General features: G+C 40.0%; 1 protein-coding gene across 5 annotated transcripts in view; it reads left to right on the top strand.

Annotated features, from left to right (window-relative positions):
* EBF2 (EBF transcription factor 2) overlaps window positions 1-6,000 on the top strand; it is a 184,078-nt gene that overhangs the window by 131,653 nt on the left and 46,425 nt on the right. The window lies entirely within an intron of this gene.

The following is a 6,000-nucleotide window of genomic DNA, read 5'->3' as shown; positions in this document are numbered from 1 at the left end:
AAAAAAAAAAAAAAACACACCCCCCCCCCCCCCCCCCCCCCCCCCCCACCGCATCATGGTCATCAAACAGTCTTGCTGGCACTGGGACATTTTTGGTTAGTTATTTAACACAATTACCAGCCTCTCTTAAAAAAGTCAAACCCCTCCTCTCTGTCATACAGTTTCCCCTGCTGTATGGTGTGAAGACAAGCAGAAATAAAATGAGCTTTCTTGGGAATGACGCAGGATCATTGTGCGGGGTGGAAGTTGATGGTGTTTTGTGTTCCAAATGCAAACGTAAATAATTTCAGTCCAAAAAAGTACGAGATTCAAAAGGATTCCAGAATAACCTTGATGGCCAAAGCTTGGCTTTCACTTCCCAAAGAAACAGAGGTAGGAAGAGGGGTTGGCAGTTCGGATTCCTATCCCCCTATTCTCTACCTTCACTTCCAAAGAGTTTTAAATTTGAGAATGCTCTCATCAATTTCAAGAGGCTTTTAACAGAATGTCTTGTCATTTTATTTTTCTCAGATTTTGGAAATGTACTCACTAAGCACATGCATGCTCGTATTTCCTCTACTTCTTCTGTTATTTACTAAGTGACGATTTCAGTGTGCCTGAGCTTTTAACAGGGTTAGAATAAATATTGCTGATCTCAAAATGATGGGAGGTTCTCATCCAATGTGAAAATCTTTGACTTCTGCAAAGAAAGTGAAATATTTTTTTTTAAGTTTGTGGGTTCTAATTGTCTTATTTTGGGGGTAGAGCTAAAATTAATTGGCAATTTGGGGGGTATTTTTTATTGAGATAAATTCATATAACATATCATTCATCATTTTAACCATTTTAAATTGTGCAACTCAGTGGCCTTTAGTATATTAACAATGTTGTGCAACCATCACCACTATACAATTCCAGAACATTTTCATCATCCCCAAATGAAACCCCATACCTCCCAATTCTCTTTTCTCCCCACCCACTGACAACCACGAATCCACTTTCTGTCTCTATGGATTTTTCTATTGGGGACATTTCATGTAATTGGAATCATACAACATGTAGCTTTTTGTGTCCGATTTCTTTCACTTAGCATCATGTTTTCAGGTTCATCCATGTTGTAGCAGGTGTGAGCACTTCATTCCTTTTTATGGCTGAATAATATTCCATTGTAAAAATGTACCACATTTTGTTTATCTATACATCAGTTGATGGACACTTGGGTTGTTTCTACTTTTAGGCTTTTATAAATAATGCTGCTACGAATATTTGTGTACAAGTTTTTTGGTGTGTGAACATATGTTTTCAATTCTCTTGTGTATATGCCTAAGAGCAGAATTTCTGAGTCATATGTTAGCTCTATCTTTAGCTTTTTGAGGAACTGCCAAACTGTTTTCCACAGTGGCTGCATCATTTTTTATCCCCACCAGTAATATACGAAGGTTCCAATTTCCCCATATCTTTGCCAGCACTTGTTATTTTCTGGGTTTTTTTTGTCTTTTGTTTTTGTTTTAAGTTCTAGCCATCCTAAGAATGTGAAGTGGTATCTCATTGTGGTTTTGATTTGTCTTTCCTTCATGATGTGGAACATTTTTTTAATGTGCTTATAGGCCATTTATTTGTATATCTTCTTTGGAGAAATGTTTATTTGAATCCTTTGTCCACTTTTAAATTGGGTTATGTGTCTTTTTATTGTTGAGTTGTAAGAGTTTTTTTTATATATATTTGGGATACCAGGCCCTTCCTTATCAGATAAGTGATTTGCAAATATTTTTTTCCTATTCCATATCTGTCATCTCACTTTCTTGATAGTGCCCTTTGATGTACAAAATAATTGATAATTTTTATACTGTGCTCAGATTCTATTAAGAGTATAACCTTCAATGAATGCTCTCTACCTGGAGAAGGCTACTATGGAGAAAGCCTTGACTATGTGCTATAATGGTCAAGTGAGAGACTTGGATAAAGTTCAAAATATGAAACCAAACCAGAGATTGTAGGTAATCATGTGGGGGTCGGGGGGATCTGAAGGAATGGTAACTTAGGAATTTCTGAACTACATTTCTTATTCAGAATGAAAAAGGTAATACTTTTAAACCATATAGATAGTTACTTCGTTCCTCCATTTTGTTATGATTAAACATATTTAATCTGAAGCATTCTTTTGTAAAGATTTGCTCTGAACAGAATAGAAATATGAAATTTTTCTTACCACATCATGAATCCAACCATACTCCTTCTTCTCTCCCACCACTCTTCTTTCCCCTGTCCCCAAAACAGTCGTGGAACTTGGATTCTTTTTCCCAAAATGACCAAATGAGAACAATATCATTACATCAAATTTTTTTTCTAGCCTGAAACAAACCTCTCTTTAATTCAGTTCAAGTTCCAAGTATCTCAGACATATATAAATACATATGTCTATTTATCAAAACACAATAGGTTTTAATCCTTTTTCGGCTCAGATCCTTTTGAGAATTTGGTAAAAGGTATAGATTCTTTTGCCACAAAAACCTACATTTAAACCAAGTTTTGCTTAAAATGTCAGGGGTTCCCACATCTCTTAGGGTCCCATGGTCCCCTGACCTAAAGAAATGAAATTCATCTACCGAATGGGCATCCTCTGTGTAATTTAACCCTTACAAAAAGGACCTGTCCCCTTGGGAGTTCCTTGATAATCTTCCCACTTCCTTATAAATGCCATCTGTTCCAGGTGACTCCTGGATCCATATCCTCAGACCTCACCCTTCTCTGGAGCTGCAGAAATCCCACTCTACCTTCTTCCTGGGCGTCTTCCTTTAGCTTACTAATGAGCACATGTTCACAACAGAATTTGATACTTACTCTCTGGATCCGTGCCTTCCTCATTTATTGGTGAAGCGTCACTTCCTCCTCCTAAGTATCTGCTAAATCTATCTCTTCTCCTGAGCACAACTGCAGTAGGTCCCTGCTTCTACTCCTTCCTTGTCTAGTTCTAAAACTCAGATTTCGAAAGGCATGGCTGATTAGTATCTTTGTACCAGGCACATCCCCTGATGTTTCCATATACCCACCACTCACTTGGCACACCTCACTGATTTCTATTATATGGAATATTACTTGAACCTTTCCACATGTTTGCCCCTCTACCTAAGAACCCTCCGCCCCTCTCCAATTTGTGACTTCTACTCGTGCTTCAAGACTATACCTGAATGGCACCTCCTTTGTGAGGCATTTTCTCACTCTCCCTGACAGACTCCTTGGCTCCTTCTTCTGTGCCATCATTCCATTCTCTACACAGTGCTACTACACTCATTTGTCATATTCTCCTTATCTCCCCACTGGGAGCTAAGTCCCTCAAGGGCAGAGGATTGTATCTGTTTTGCTTGTTGATGTGTCTCTAGCACCTAGGGTAGTTCTTGGCACACAGACTGTCCTCAATAATATCTGGTGGGTGGATGAATAAATGAATCGATCACATTGCCTTGCAATTATTGTTCATCTAAGAGACTGTTTTGCTTGAGGGTAATGGATATCTTTTTTTTTTTTAATTTTTGTATTTCTCCCCAATGCCTAGCATAATACCAGCCACTGTGCAGAGCTCAATAAATTGTTATTAAATAAATTTTTTAAGAGAGAGAAGGGAAAAAGGGAAGGAAGAAAGGGAAAAAAGAAAAGATTTCTGTGGTCCCCAAGTATCTAAATCCATGGGCCATACATGCAGAAAATCATTTCTGCCCTTCTTGAAATGGAACAATTGGGTGAAACACCCAGATTAGCAGCTTAGTGAAGGAAAAGAAAGAAATTTATGTCTAGTTGAAGCTGTTAAGACATAATGAGCCCTACTCTTTATTTCTCTACATTGTGGGTAGAGGGCAGGCAGTTGGAAAATCCAAAAGAAAATCAAGCCAAGACAAGGAGAAGTCAAACATGTTGTCATTTCCCACAATCAGATTCTAAAACACAGAAGTTGGTAACAATTATGGTGACGGTTGCCAACTCATTCTCAGAGATAGGCTGACCGGGTCTGCTCCAAGTCACAGCGAAAACATAGATGCACTCATTCATTTATTCATCCACCCACCAATTATTATTGAGGACAGTCTGTGTGCCAAGAACTACCCTAGGTGCTAGAGACACATCAACAAGCAAAACAGATACAATCCTCTGCCCTTGAGGGACTTAGCTCCCAGTGGGGAGATAAGGAGAATATGACAAATGAGTGATTCACATAGCTTAGCTCTGCTTCTCTGTGGTCTTCAAGTGACCTGCCTGGAAGCACAGGGCCCAGCACGGTGCCAGTTGGCTTTGTGCTGATTGCCAAACTCAGTGGTGTGGTCACGGCAGCCGAGGTAGAATCTAAGGGATACCAGCCATTATAATAATAGTAAGTGTGGATGCTCTTCCCAATGGTTTTCAAAGTTGTCCACGGTATCAGCTATAACAGGACACTAATGTCAGCAGATCACTAACTTAGTTGATATTGAGAACATTCAAGACTTGGTTGCCAGTTATTTCCCCTTGCCTCAAGAGGACTCTGTTTTAAATAGGCATGATCACTGTAGAGGCCTGGGGTATTTTCCATCGTATGGGTAAGCACCAACTTGCCCATTAGTCATTCTGGAGTTAGGAGCATGTGCCTTGACATATCTCTAACCCTAGAATAATTTTAAATGAACTCCTCCATTTATAAACTTGCAGCTTTCATGTAGTTAGGATAAAGATTCTTACAGCCATTTGCTGAACTTTTCTGAGTGGCTCTTGTGTGTCTCAGGTTCACCCCTAAATTATTCCATTTTAGATTAGGTCCACCACAATCATCATTTTTTATACACTTATTCTAGGGAAAGTACTGAGAAATATATCCAAACAGGTCTTGCCATCTGTTGCCTCAAGACATAAAAGGTCAAGATATATGGAGGGGCACATACATACATTTGCAATGAAAGAAAAGTTATCTCGGGAGCCAGATTGGGGAGGACATCAGTGCTAAGTTGAATTCTGTTTATAGGGATCTTCACACGACCTCAGGATGGGCCTGCCAGAAGGGGATCTTAAGGGGCCTTGGAAGGGGTGAGGGAAAGGGTTATGCCCTATGAGGACACACCTAGCAGGTCTGTCAGACCTCTGAGGAAGAGAGAGCAATGCACGGTGGCGGGCAGAGGGGAATGGAAGATGCAAAGATCTCTGTCAGGATGAAGAAAAAAAGTGAGGCTGTGTGAGCACCAACTGGCATCACTTGGGTAGCTCGATAATGTGAGAGGCCTAGGGCCTGGATGCAGCCACTGCACAGGAACAATGGGGAAATTAATGTGGATGACAAAGACACCCTGTCCTCACAGCTGGGCGTTAGCCACTAGTCTGTGTGACTGAATGATGCAGGAGCAAAGGGCAGGGCTACTCATGTCTTGGAACAGGGCCAAGATCCATCCAACAAACCATTATGATTTCTTAAACCCCTAGTTCTTATATAAAACTTTTTAATGGCACCACCATCTATTTTCCTTAAATAAAAAATGTTGAATGTTTCTCTCACACCCATTGAAGAGGGAAACAAGAGTTTAAATTAACTCCAAATGGTAAAAATTTAATACAGCTCCAGTTGCCTGCGGGTTTCTTCAGTTCAAATCTTTCAATTCTAGAGCTACTCCAGCTGCTTTGTGATCTCATGCACCATTTGAAGGTTTCTGTGCTACTGAGCAGCAGTTTTAAAGCTCATAATGAAAATCACTTGACTTATGCCCTCTCCAATCAACAGGTGAGTCCATTATCTGGTGGTAAAACAAACCAGATATTCTGAGAAATAATAATTATCTATTTGGAGTCAGGAAAAAAACAAAAACAAAAAAACCCCTCTGAGGGTCTGAGTATATTTCCCTCAGTCCAGTGCTTTAAGCGTGGGGAAGGCTCTCTGTGGGTTACTTCAGGCTTTTCTCTCCTCACAGGATACCCTCCTGCCACCCCCACTCCATGCCTTTTGGCATCTCAAATGGGGACAAGAATCAGGGTGATAAAAATTTTAACCAACCCACATAGGGAACGTGT

Source organism: Phoca vitulina, unplaced genomic scaffold (assembly GCF_004348235.1).
Source record: "Phoca vitulina isolate PV1807 unplaced genomic scaffold, GSC_HSeal_1.0 scaffold53, whole genome shotgun sequence".
NCBI lineage: Eukaryota > Metazoa > Chordata > Mammalia > Carnivora > Phocidae > Phoca > Phoca vitulina.
This window is presented reverse-complemented; position numbering and strand designations above follow the sequence as displayed.